Below are 14,181 nucleotides of genomic sequence, written 5' to 3' on the forward strand. Positions count from 1 at the left end.
GGTTTGGTAAAGCTATTTTGAGAATAGTTTGTTTATTCAGAAGCGAACAAAGTATTGAGTTCAAGGGTGGGTGATCGGCAAAAGGAAAAGCTCCCTTTTCACAATCAGGCTCGTTTTACATGAAGAAAGAAAGAAAGAAAAGAAAAGAAAGAAAGAAAGAAAAGGAAGAAGAAAAGAAGAAAGAAAGAAAGAAAAGAAAAGAATAGAAAAAAAGAAAAGGAAGAAGAAAGAACGAAAGAAAGAAAGAAAGAAAGAAAGAAGGAAAAGAAAGAGAGAAAGAAAGAAAGAGAAAAAAAGGAAAGGAAAGGAAGAAAAGAAAGGGAGGGAAGAAGGAAAAAAAGGGTAAGAGGGAAGGGAAAGGAAAAGAAAAAAGAAAAAAAAAGAGCAAAGCCCTCTCCCTACCACCATCATGCTGTGGAACATCATGCCAAGTTTTTTTTCCAAACTGCTGAAGTGCCATAAATTCTTCTAAAACATTGAAAAAGCACCAGCTTTTTACTCCCATTGTTTCATGATAGTCTTGAAGGCCGTGCTAGGTAAGAGAGCAATTCATTTGGCTGCCTCAAATTTTTTAAGTTTTGGGGGAATCTTTGGGGAATATTTGAACCTGGGGAACACCCGAAATACCGGTATTGGGAAACCTTTCACAAAGTGCATAAAACGCACTCGCAAATCTTTGTCATGCTTTACACAGTTTTCCTTATCTTTAATAAATTATCAATCTTATAATGTTTTAAGCAGTTGTGCACTAGTAATCGTAATACTCACAGTTCAGAAAGTTTTTAACGTAGAGGCATATTTTTGTTGCAAAGAAGTAGAAGAGGGTAGCCAAGCAATCCTTAAGCATGAAGAATGCATCATTAGGGTACTATTTTGTGGGGGAAGTGGAATGGATGTATAATTTCAGGGAGAAAACAGTGTTAAACTCTTTTTTTAAATTTTTTTTAAAGATTTTATTTATTTATTTGGCAGAGAGAAATCACAAGTAGACGGAGAGGCAGGCAGAGAGAGAGATAGAGGGAAGCAGGCTCCCTGCTGAGTAGAGCCCCCGATGCAGGACTCGATCCCAGGACCCTGAGATCATGACCTGAGCTGAAGGCAGCTGCTTAACCCACTGAGCCACTCAGGCACCCAACAGTGTTAAACTCTTATCTGTTGATGCCTTTACATGCATAATGTTTATATTCCATTGACTTTGAGTAATGATAATGGCTTTATTTTAAAATGGCGGTATGGGGCATCTGGCTGGCTCAGTCGGTCCGGCGGGAGACTGTTGAACTTGAGGTCCTGATTTCCAGCCCCACAATGGGCATAGAGCTTCCTAAATAAATAAATAATAAATAAAATGCTGATGTAGATAATACGCCAGAATTTATATTTTTTGCACACATGTAAGCTTATGACGGAACATTTTAGAGGTCAGGTTCTGTGTCTGAGAGGATACACGGTTTTTCCAAAAACATTTAGTAGATGTGAGAGCAAAACCAGAAATCATTGACAGACATAATCCATTCAGTCCATTGGCCTTGACCCCTCTCGCTTCCAATACTTCATCCCGCTTTAGCCCGAGACTTTGTGATTACCAGAATCTTCACCTGCTACCAAAGGGCCGTTCTTGATTTTCAGCATCCTATCCTCTGAGCACCACCTCCTGTCATTCTGGCTCCTTCCTTTCTCTACTCTGACTCGAGCTCCCCTTCAGCACCAGGACCTCCAAAATCCTCCCGCCGAACCTTCCCACTCCCTCACCTTCTCAGGTTGGCTTTGGCCCCTTTACCTGACTCGGACTCCAGGGCCCATCACACCTCCAGTGTTCGCACACATTCTCGACTCCTTTGCTTCTTTACCCTCAACCCTGTCTACACCCAGCTCAGCCCACTTGGCTTCTGCAGCCTGCGGGGCCGGAAGGAGGTTAGCGGGGCCTCACAGACCTCCTCCAATCTGTAGCCCCCTTCTCAATCTGGGGACCCCTGTTCTGCTCTTGCTGCCCTGCAAATGTGCAGTGGCTTCTGCCCTCTACACTCACAAGTGGATTAATTCACTTCTTTTTTCACTGGCAACAACAAGGTTCATCGGAGTTCTCCAGTCACTCTTTCTACAGAACTGAGCTCTCTTGGCCTGCCTGCCTTCCATCGCCTTCCAGGGCATGGCTCTCTGTTCTAGAAGCCCCACCCACCTGCACATGGGGACTTCGCTGCCATGGTTACGCCTTCTGGTCCAAATGACCCCCGCCTGCCCCTTCCACTGGACTTCCTACTGGCATATAATGTTGCAGCATTTCCCATCTTAAAAACAAGAAGGAAAAAATAGTGACAGCAGCAGTCCTATGTCCTCCCCCAACTCGTGTCCCATTTTCACTCACCTGTGGGGTGAAACTCCCCAAAGGGCTTGACTCTCTTCCCTTCCATTCTCTTCAGAACAGCTTTGTCTCCAGCATTCCAAGGAAACTGGCTTCGCATTGTCCACTTCAATTGTTAGTTCTCTATCCTTATTGTTCCAAATGCCAGCACTGGACACAAATGGTCACTCTTTCTTAAAACATTTTGTCTCTTTTCACTCGGCCTCCAGGGTACAGAGTGCACTTGCTCGCGCATCCCCACCGACCTCACACATTGTTCCAGCTCATTCTATTTTGCTGAATGTGCTCCTTCTTCCTGTCCTCTGAGGCTGGAGTGTCCCAGGCGGAGGCTTCTGAAGGACACTGATGAATGTTCCCTGCAGAATCTCAGCCTGTCTGGTGGCTTTAAACTCCTTGTGTACTTGGATGGCTCCCAAATGTGTACGATCAACCCAACCCACATCTCAGCTCGCCTAGCCCTCCGCCCTCCTGCCCTTTGCCTGTCTGATGGCCATCTCAAATGAAATACCTTAGCCCTTAGTCTTTGTACTCCCCAACCCCCATGACGTGGCCACCAGCCTATTCTTTCCTTGTCTTTCTCTTTGTAGTAAAGGGCAGTTCCATCTTTCAGTTGCTTGGGCCAAAAATCTTGGAGTCATCCTTGGTTCCTTTAGTTCTCTTACACTCCCAGACAAATCTGTCTGCAAATCCCATCAGTGTGACCTTCAAGATATATTAAGTGGCTTGCTGCTCTGCTGATCTTTACCTCATCTAGACCATCGTCAATCACTTCTGCCAGAACTGTTGTAATGACTTCCCAACCAATCTTCCTGTTTCTACCCATGTCCATATGTGTATTTTCTTTTTTTTTTTAAGATTTTATGTATTTATTTGACAGAGATCACAAGTAGACAGAGAAAGAGGAGGAAGCAGGCTCCCTGCTGAGCAGAGAGCCCGATTCAGGACTTGATCGCAGGACCCTGAGACCATGACCTGAGCTGGCAGAGGCTTAACCCACTGAGCCACCCAGGTGCCCCATGTGTGTATTTTCAACAAAGCCGCTAAAGAGATTCAGCAAATCAGTCTCTCCTCTGCTAAACGTCCTTCAGTGGATGCCCAAATTAGAGTAAAATCCAAAATCTTTACAGTGGCCTAAAAGGCCGCATTTCATCAGGCTCTGCGTGTTGACTTCTCCTAGCACTCTCCTTCAGTTCACTCTATTCCAGCCATATCAGATTGGCCACCTTGCTGTGCCCTGAACATATCTATCACTTCAGCCACAGGGCCTTTGCACTTACTCTTCCCTCTGGCCTGCAGTGTTCTGCTCTCAAATTTCCATTTCATTTTCTCCCTCCATCACTCCACAAATACCTATTTTATGTTGTAGAATGCCCTGTGTTCCTCTACTAAAATTCTTACCCAACTCCATCCAGGTTAGAAGAAAGACCATAATTTATGACATTCTAACTAAAGAATGATTATCTATCCCAGTGGTGCCTCTAAAAGAATAAAAATATTTAAAAAATAAAATAAAAAATAAAAAAAGAACGATTATCTGACCTTAGCCTTCTCGCCAGAATTTTAATATCATTAGTCCTGCTAATATGGTATTAATCCAAACAAATCTTGAGTTTCTGGAAATTTGAGATTGCATACGAACACAATTCAAAAAGAACACCAATGAAAGGAAAAAGTGTTCCAATGATGCATTATCTCCCCCTTTCCCTTTAATTTTTCTTCAGATCATATAGCTACTTGACTGTCTTCTCCCACTAAAATGTAAGCTCCTTGGGAACTGGGACCATGTCTTGCTCACAGCTATATTTTGAGTGCCTAGAACAGGGCAAACACACTATATGTCCTTAATAAATATGTTTTTGCATGAATGTCATAAAATTTTGCTAACCTAGGCCAGCATCTTTGGTCTTTAACCATATCATCCCTTTTCAATAGACCTCTTTTCTTGGAATGAAGATGATGAATGGAACCAGTACTTGTCCATATTACTGACTGATCAATGGATCTGCCAGGGATCTACTTCTCAGCACACTAAGGGAACACTGAGGTTGTGTCTTTTCTCTAAAATTAAAAACTGATGCATTTAGTTCATGTTTGGGGAGCAAACATGTTTGGAAGGAAAACACAAGAACATTTTTGGTTCCAAAGCAAGACATAAAATACCAAGTTGAGTAGAGGAAATGAGAAATTAATTTTAATAATGCCTAATTCTTTTTTAAAAATATTTTATTTATTTATTTGACACAGAGAGATCACAAGGAGGCAGAGAGGCAGGCAGAGAGAGAGAGAGGAAGCAGGCTCCCTGCCGAGCAGAGAGCCCGATGCGGGACTCGATCCCAGGACTCTGAGATCATGACCTGAGCCGAAGGCAGAGACTTAACCCACTGAGCCACCCAGGTGCCCAATAATGCTTAATTCTTTATGGACTAGTACATAGCACAAGCCTGTTATAAAGGCATTACATGGACAGTCACTATCACAAAATACCAACTGTGCACTGGACAGTTGGGTCTGAATAAAGGAAGACAGAGCTCACTGAATTTTACTTGAACCTACTATGACTGCAAAAACAAATTTGTCAGATTCTGTAACAATCAAGCCATACACACAGGACTTGCTGTTTATCCCCTGGGAAAGATGAAGGGTCAACTTATTACCCTTGATTTCCTGTGTCAAATTGTAGAAAACCATCCTCTGATATCCAGACATCAAAACTGTATTACTTCCATCAGGGAGACCCTTCCCAGATTCTGTCTTTGTCAGTATACAAATGCTCTCCTTTTCAGGGTGTTGTTCTTTGCCTAAACAAGTCGAAGACAAAACAGCAAATGTACAAGGTCATAGATAGATTAGAAAAATAATGTTCAAGGGGCGCCTGGGTGGCTCAGTGGGTTAAGCCACTGCCTTCGGCTCAGGTCATGATCTCAAGGTCCTGGGATCGAGTCCCACATCAAGCTCTCTGCTCAGCAGGGGGCCTGCTTCCCTTCCTCTCTCTCTGCCTGCTTTTCTGTCTACTTGTAATCTCTGTCTGTCAAATAAATAAATAAAATCTTTAAAAAAAAAAAATAATGTTCAAGATGCTACATCCCAGGAAAATACTGATTGGCCAGTCTTGTATGATTTGGGGAAAGAGCGGTATAGAAATAGCAAATATTTGGCCGGAGTGGAGGAGTGAGGGACCCACGCCAGACATGGCTAAGTTTTTCCTGGCATTCTTTACTGCTGACCTCTGGTGACCTCAAAAAAGTCTTCTCAACACACACCTTTAAGGAGCTACCATCAGTTGATTGACTTTAGCTCTGAAGATCAAACCTATTTGCTTTTGCAGTTCTAATGGACCTTTAGACATTCTTTGCAGCAGGCATTCTGCTTTCTGATCACAGTTCTAAACAGATCATTTTGTAAAATTTCAAAACAAGTTATTTCAGCAACTCATTCCAGACTGGATCACACAGGATCCATAAAGAGAATGTACCTTTCTGTTTGCTGGATTCCCAAACTGGGGTCTTTCAAACTCTTTCTTAGTTTGTAGTAGAGGACCTCGGAATTTTCGGGCTACATTGAGTTGAGAAAGCAGGGACAAGTGCTTCTAGATTAGGTCCTGTGCTAAGCATATAACAGAGGCTCGTCATCAACAGATTGTAAAGGGAGGGCTGTGCATGGCTTCCCCGAAGTCATTATCTGCCCTCTCAGTTGGGGCTCCAAAGACATACTATACTGGTGGTGAGGCATTCTAAAGAAGTTGGCAGCGTTCCTACTCGCTTTTCAAACACTCCACATTGTCCTTGACCTTTGTGGTGCTCGACAGTATCTCCATTTCTTGCTGTTGTCTGATTTTGCCTTCACGGAAATCGCATTCCATTTGTTTTCATGTCTAGGACCCTTTTCTTGTGTGGATTAGTCCTTCTCTGTCTCCTTAACTGGGAAAGTCACCAGATGCTGAGCCGTGGCCGTCTGTTTCTCTCCACCCTCCCTTCTCAGTCCTTACAGTTTCACCCATCACCCTGCAGATGGACATCACCAGCCCTTAGCCCGATAAACCAAGCCTTCTCAGTCCCATTGAGCTAGTTGATGCTCTCGGATGGCGCAGTACCAGCTCGCGGCAACCCATCTGTGCTCTGACTGGCTCAGGTCCCTCCCAATTTCCATGTCAGCTAAACTCTCCCCGTGTCACTTCCATCCACTTACCCTCCACTACAGATGTCTTGCTGCCAATGCCATGGGAGGTAAAAAAGAAAAAACAAACAAAAAAACAAAACAAAACAAAACAAAAAAACTTCTAACCTTGAAGTCCCAGAAAGCCAATGGATTCTTTGCTCAAAGAAGGGGAGAAGCTGTGAACCATGGAGACGGCAGTCTTTCAACAAGCTTTCTTTCTTTTTTTTTTTTTTTTTGTTTTAATTTTTAAAAAATTTTTTATTTATTTGACAGACAGAGATCACAAACAGGCAGAGAGGCAGGCAGAGAGAGAGGAGGAGAAGCAGGCTCCCTGACAAGCAGAGAGCCCGATACAGGGTTCGATCCCAGGACCCTGGGATCATGACCTGAGCTGAAGGCAGAGGTTTTAACCCACTGAGCCACCCAGGCACCCCTCAACAAGCTTTCAAACAGAGATGCATGTCTCTGTGCTGGTCATCCTGCCCTAGACAAATGTATGTTATATATCACGTTGTATTATTACATATTAGATATTACAATTTATACATTTTACATTATTTTCCTTCTTTTTAAAGTGTTGGTCCCACTTTTCTCTTTGAATATTCTTCTTACATGATCTAACGTTTCAATAAATTTGAGATTCATTTGAATTAAGACCACATGATCGGCATGACCTAATATTCGAACCTAGATAGATACGGAAAGGAGGGATTTGATGGGGCCAGCGGAACTTAGGACCATCTGAGCGCACTTTATACAGATCTTTTGGGATTGCTCTGGAATCGTGGCAAAGCCTTAGAACAGCTTGGAGGGAAAGATAGGGTGAGAAATGGTTGAAAAATAGGTGGGAACTTGCTGGAGGCTCTTGTCAATCCCACCTGTTACCAAGAACGTGCATTCCCATGTCCCCTCTGCCACAGACTAAGGGTCTGCCCTTGTGGGATAGCTGGGACTGGGGAATGTAATAAGTGTCATCCACGTAGCAAGATCACTTAGCTATAGAGTCATGCTCTCCCCCAGCTTATTAATAATAAGGCTGGCATTTCACCTGCTCCTTATTTCTCTGTTAGTTCACGCGTGTGGGGGAATACAAGGAAAGGTGCTATTTATTCCCCTCCGAAACCTTGCACAGTTAGTTAGCAATTAGTCCTCAATAAATAGTTGTTGAGTGATTAAGGAACTTTGCCGTTGTGCAAATTCTTTCCACCCTACTTTGTTTGTCTTGGTCCAGCGTAGGACCCTGTTGAATTTCAATCTGAAAAGTCACATGAGAAGCTTGGGCCTGGGTTAGTATCTCTGGTAAGAGAGAAAAAGCCCATTGGCTGGTTTGCCAGATTTCTTGCACATATCTTGTCCCAGGGTCAGGTGAGGTATATTAGGATAGCTCTTTCCTTGAGGAACATATTGCTTTGTTCTCGTTGGTTAGTGTATTTGACCTCATCTGGCTGGGAGTGACTCTGGGATGACTTTCAGCTAGCACCTTTGAGAATGCAATTTCATTTTGGACAAGACATTCATAATCTTCTCATCTCTCCCGAGGAGAAACTAATAAACACCCAGAGACTTTGTATGGGGCTGTTATTGAAATGTTTCCTTTTTCTCTTTCAGCTTATTTTCCAGTTGTCTTTTTCTTTAGTTTTCCTATCCCTTGGAGTCCAAAAAGCTGACATGATCCAGAGGATAAAGGAGATTGACTGAAAGAGGCCCATCTACTCCCAGGGGCCTGTCCACGCAGCCTGGAATTTCCAGAACCAGGCCGATAGCAAGCCACAGGTGTGGATATAGTAAGTTAACTTACAACAACCCACCACCCACCCAGGAATAGGAAGGATGACTCCAACACCTTTATCTCAAAAATGGTGTTGATACTTGCCAAGCCCACACTCAAAGACCCTCAAAGTAAAGGGCTGACTTGATGGGAGTTCACGCTTAGTGGGAGGTTCCTCAGCTTGTAATTTCCCATCTCACTCCTACCCTAGTTTTCTTCCTAAATTTGGAGGAAGCCACTTGTTTCTTCCTTCCAGTAACAGATGACCGATCTGTTTCTCCGATTCCCTGTTCCCAAGGGACTTAAAATTCTCAGGATGGAATTTGGGGTCCACAAGTGGTCTTCACAGAAGTAATGACAGGAAGACTCACTGCCCAGGGGTCATCGAATATGTCAATTTGAAAGAGTTTGGAATGTTTTCCCACCTGAGAAAGAGGATCACCGTAAGAAAAGGATATTTACATGGTGCCCAAGCATCACCACCCACATTGTTAACTGCCTTCAGAGGAAAACATACCAGGTCAGTGGAAAGGTCTGGCCATCAGTACCTTTTATTTATTTATTTATAAAAGATTTTATTTATTTATTTATTTATCTGACAGAGGTCACAAATAGGCAGAGAGTCAGGCAGAGAGAGAGGGGGAAGCAGACTCCCTGCTGAGCAGAGAGCCCGATGTGAGGCTTGATCCCAGGACCCTGGGATCATGACCTGAGCCAAAGGCAGAGGCTTAACCCACTGAGCCACCCAGGAGCCCCTGGCTGTCAACACCTTAATCAAACCCATTACTAATAGTGAGACAGTTCACTGTTCCATGCCTTGTGGTATGGTGTAGTCTGAAATACCCAACATCAACTACGAATATTTTTGTCAAAATGTTAAATCTAAATCAAATCAAATGTCTCCAGAGCTAACATCTAGAGGGAATAGAACAAGTTAAATTACAACATAAGGAAGCAATCAGAAAAATCCCGAATGTGAGATAACTGGCACAGACAGTCCAAAAAGCCAGAGTTTTAGGGGGAAAGGAGTGGGGGGCAGGGAGTTGAGCACACAGGGGTAGTAGTTCTGGGAGAAAAAAGACATGTACTCAGATGTAACCTGTGAACCTTGAATGGATCTTGGCTTGAACAAAAACAGCTATAAAAGACATCTTGGAAACAAATGGGGGAAATTTGACCCTAATTGAATATAGGATGACATAATGAAATTATCATTAATTTCCTTAGATGTGATAATGACATTGTGATTCCATAGAGAATATCAGATGATCCCCACCAGCCAGGTCAAGGCCCTCCTCTTTCCAATTAAGGGGAAGGCATCTGGTTTTGGACACCTAGCATTCTTGTTGGCTGGGTCCAGGCAGCTCATCAGTGTGATTCTCTATGGGGTACCCGGATGCTGACCCGGAGCCTATCTAGAAACCGGGAATCTTTTGCAATGGCACGAGACTGGAAAAGCCCGTGGTCAAGGAACATGTTTAATGAGGAACCCGAGCTGGTACCCCGTTAGAGAACAGGGCCACCCTATTCCTCAGCGGAGCTAACTGCAACAGCGTTGAGGGGCGCTCCCAGTAGCAGATGAGTTTCTGCTCTGGTGTCAGTGACACCCCACCTCAAAAGAGGAAGGCGATAAGGAGAACTGAGCAGAAGGTTTGTAATTTGTCTCCCTCCTTAGGATATGTTGCAAATAGGTTTCAACCCCTAGAGACTGAAGATAACTGGGAAAGCAGGTTCTCAGTAACAGGACAGAGCTAATGAGTCTGCTGTGTTCCGCCTACAGCCTAGTTCTTTTTACAGGATGCCCTCCTAAAATGCTTCCTGTGGTGGAAATTACTAGACTATTGGTGTGGCAAAGAGATGAGGGAGATTCCAGCAAAGCAACCTGACTTCAGCACGTGGACAGAGTCATGAGCCCAGTTGCTCTGTAGTCACCCCTGGCTTTGCTTCCATCCCATTTCTCAGGTTGTGGCTGCTAGTTTTCACTCTCTCGGCCCAATTCCAGTTAAAAAAATGGGTTGGCCATTCTAAGTGCAGCCCCAGGCGCGTGAGGTTGACAGCTTGTGGTTTCCTCCCTCCGTCCTTTTCTTTTTTTTTCCCTCCAGATTTTTCGGTGTGTGAACTGAACGTGTTTCTGGATAGGGCTCTTCTGGGCGGCACATTTGCTAGAAGAAAGTAGTGCTGGGGGCACCAGACTTGACGTATCGTCTCTTAGGGTCTTTAGCTGGGCTTGAGAATTAAATCAACGCAAGACAGATCGACGAGAGAAAAACTTACGGATTTCACGTGGGCGTGGGAACCCCTGTAGGAAAACGAAGACCCAAAAAAGTAGTTGGAACCCCTTGCTTTTATACCACGTTGGACCAAGAGTAGTAAAGGTGGTACATTTGGGGATGGTGTCACTTGCCACCCTTCAGGGGTACATTGTTCAGTTAAATAAACTCTCGCCTTGTGAGTCTTCTGTGACTGCCTCATATGGGTACTGAGGGAGCAGAGAGGGGCCACAGAGAAAAATGACCTTTCAGAGCTTCTCACCCAGCAGGGGACACACAGACATCTGTAGAGAAGGAGTCAGGTACACCCTCATCTGCTCACCACCCAGACCACCCAACTGGCCATGCCTTCGGCCACACTCTCTGTCCAGCTGTTTGAGTGTGTCAGAAGCCAACCTCTCCTCTCGTGGCCAGTCCCATCTCTTGCCTGGTTAACGACTGGCTTCAGGTGCCCCTCTCTCATGCCTGGCTCACCACCCCATCTGTGCCATAGCATTTTCCTCTAAGCGCACACCCTTTCATAAGTAACGGGACCCCTACCCTCCATGAGTCAGGCCTCTCTTCTCGGCCCCCTCCAGCTCTTGTCCCATTTCTGGGCTGCTTTCTTCCAGCCACAGCCCTTGGAAGACATGTGCTGTGGCAGCCTCCGCTTCCTCTCTGCTTCCTCATCTCACTTTGGACCAGCTTCCATCCTCCCGACCCCACAGGGACTGCCTTTGCCACCATTTCTGGTCACCTCCAGGTTGCCGACTTCACTGGTAGCATCTTTGTATTGCTCTCATTTGATTTCCCAGCTGGGTTCAGTTCAGGTCACCACCCCCCTCCGTCTTGAAACAATTTCCTCTCACAGTTCTTGACTCGAGGCTGGTTTTCCCTCTACCTTCGGCGATGCTACCTTTCATTCTTTCTGTTTGTTCTCCCTTCTCCATTTGGTCTTCTAGTGCCCTGGGCCCTCTTCTGGTGCCCAGCTCTGTACACTCTTCCGGGCAACCCCCTCCAATCCCATGGCATTCGGCATCTCTACATGTTGATGCCTCCCAAATCTTCATCTCCAGCCCCGACGCCTGGAATTCCAAATTTGTATAACCCACTGCCTCACTGATTCATTGATTTATTGATGCTACTAAGATGTATTGATCATCCATCTCTGCCAGCTTCTCTTCTAGGTGAAGAGACAATTAACAACACACATAAGTGAATTTGGTGGTACCTCAGAAGCTGGAAAGCCCTTGGAGAAAAAACAAAGCAGAGGAGAGGGATCGTGAGCGTCAAGATGAAGGAGCTGGCGCTGCAGTTGTAAAGAGGATGGTTAGGGACGTCCTACTGAGAAGGCAACATCTGAGCAAAGACTTGAAGGAGCGGAGGAGTGAGCCATGTGGGTATCTGGGGAAAATAACATTTGAGGCCGAGGGTACAGCAAGGGTCAGCAGCTGGGGCAGGAGTGGGACTTTGTGGAGTTCTAGAACCATCAAGGAGGTTAGTACAGCTGAGGCAAAGTGAAGGAGGGGAGGGCAGTAGGACACAAGGTCAGAGAAGAAATGGAGGGGATGGAGCCGGAACAGATCCCATGGAGCTCGGTTGGCTGTAGTAAGGACCCTGGGGGTGGGCGTGGGTTATACTGACCGAAATGAAGATCTAGTGGCAGTTTTGGGCAGAAGACTAACATAATTTGGTTAACTCTTTAAAAGATCCTTTTGTTTGATTTGTTGAGAACAGACTCTAAGGGAGTGAGGGAGAAGAAATGGAAGGCTATGTTCGCTCTGTTGGTAGTGAATGGCGTCCTGCACCCGAGCAGCAGCAGCGAAGGTGGTAAAAAGCTTCGGATGGTGGCTGTATTTTGAAAGCAGAGCCGATAGGATGTGCTGACAGACTGGATACAGAATGTGAGAGAAAGAGAAGAGCGAAGGATGATGCCAGTGTCTTTGGCCTGAGCTGTTGGAAGGATGAAGTTGCTATCGATTAGGATGGAGAAGACAGTGGGTTGAACACGTTTTCAGACAAAGTTGCCAGATTTGACAAATGAAAATGCAAGATGTCTAGCTAAATTTGATTTCAGCTAAACAACAGATTCTTCTTTAGTTGAAGTACATCCCATGCAAGACTGTTTATGCTTACCCTAAAAAATTACTTGCTGTTCTTCTCACTTTTTCTGGTAACCCTGGATTGGAGGAAATTTTGTGCTGTCAGAGGTGTGGACTAGGCAACTGGATAAATGGGCCTGGACTTCAGGGGCAGGTTCTGGCCTGGAGATTAAAATTTGGGAGCTGTCAACATATAGGTCGCTGGAGGAATTCACTAAGGGAATAAGCCTGGATAGAAAAAGATGAGAAGGGACAGGGAAGAACCAGAGCCAGGGAGCGGGATGGAAATCAGCACATCCTAGAAGGTGTCGAAGGTTTAAGATGGCCCAAGCACAGCTCTGGCTTCTCCACCCCTCTCCCCTTCCCAAATTCTGTGTTCTTCCGTCTTCTATCCCAGCTCAGGGCAGAACTGCATCCACCCGGTCACTGAGGCCAAATATCTAGGGTTTATCTCTAATTTCTCTTTCCTCCACTCTGCCTACGTTCAGTCCAACAGCAAGTTCTCCCTCCTTTGCTTCCAAGATGCCCTGCATCCATCCAGGTCTCTCCATCTCTACTACGGCCACATCCCAGCATCCATCACGGCTCCGCTCCGCTCCCGCAAGCCTCTTGCTAACTGCCATCATTCTTCACATGACAGCCCAGATGACTTCATATGTGTTATGCGTGTGTGTGTAAACCTGGGGCTTCAAATCTGGCATCTTGTTAGTGTCACCACCACGATATCTAAACTCATGATGACGTCTGGGCCCTGTTCCTTCTGATTTTCCCCTGTGACCCTCTCCGGCTCGCCCACTGGGATTCAGCCCCAGTGACTGGATTATGCAGGGAGAGCAGGAGGGAGCCAAGTGTAATAGTCCCAGCAAAAAAATAGGGCTTGGCCTGAAGCAGTGGGGTCCGGGATGGGGGCGGGATTCGCAGACTCAATAGGGTTCATCTTTGACTCCTGCCTTACTTTATTTCTTTGTGGATCTTGATTTTAAATCACAGACAGTTAACTATCTGAAAGATACTGAATTTGGGGCACCCGGGTGGCTCAGTGGGTTAACGCCTCTGCCTTCAGCTCAGATCATGATCTCATGGTTGTGGGATTGAGCCCCGCATCGGGCTCTCTGCTCAGTAGGGAGCCTGCTTCCTCCTCTCTCTCTGCTTGCCTCGCTGCCTACTTGTGATCTCTATCTGTCAAATAAATAAATAAGTTTGAAAGATACTGAATAATCCAAAAGGCAGGATTGTGAACTTCCGTCTCTCAGAAATAACTGGCTTTCTGTTGGTTGTTCTAAATCTGGGCAGTGGGTCGTTGTTGTGAGCTGTTTGTCTTGTGTGTTCATTTGTTTGTGGATGCAGAAACTCTAGGAGGAAAATACAGATGTTAGAGACAAAATTCAGAGAGAATGCAGTAAACAGGCAACAATCAACGGCCCCACCCACGAGTTTCAAACCCTCTAGGTTGTCAGTGTGTAGCTTTCAAGACATCATCCCAGCAACAACTACGTGTTATTCTGATCACTAGGAAAAAGTAGTAAAAGTTTATTTTATTTTATAATT

At 45.2% G+C, this 14,181-nt stretch overlaps 1 long non-coding RNA gene across 1 annotated transcript; it reads right to left on the minus strand.

Annotated features, from left to right (window-relative positions):
• Positions 1-1,071: 1,071 nt before the first annotated feature.
• On the minus strand, positions 1,072-2,730 carry LOC101684819. Its single transcript, XR_199813.3, has 3 exons — positions 2,363-2,730; positions 2,177-2,285; positions 1,072-1,321 (listed from the first exon to the last, which is right to left on the minus strand). It is a non-coding gene; the product is annotated as an uncharacterized LOC101684819 (long non-coding RNA).
• Between the last annotated feature and the right edge of the window lie 11,451 nt (positions 2,731-14,181).

This window comes from Mustela putorius, unplaced genomic scaffold (assembly GCF_011764305.1).
Source record: "Mustela putorius furo isolate JIRA1106 unplaced genomic scaffold, ASM1176430v1.1 tig00003932_pilon_pilon_pilon:0A:0A, whole genome shotgun sequence".
Taxonomy (NCBI): domain Eukaryota; kingdom Metazoa; phylum Chordata; class Mammalia; order Carnivora; family Mustelidae; genus Mustela; species Mustela putorius.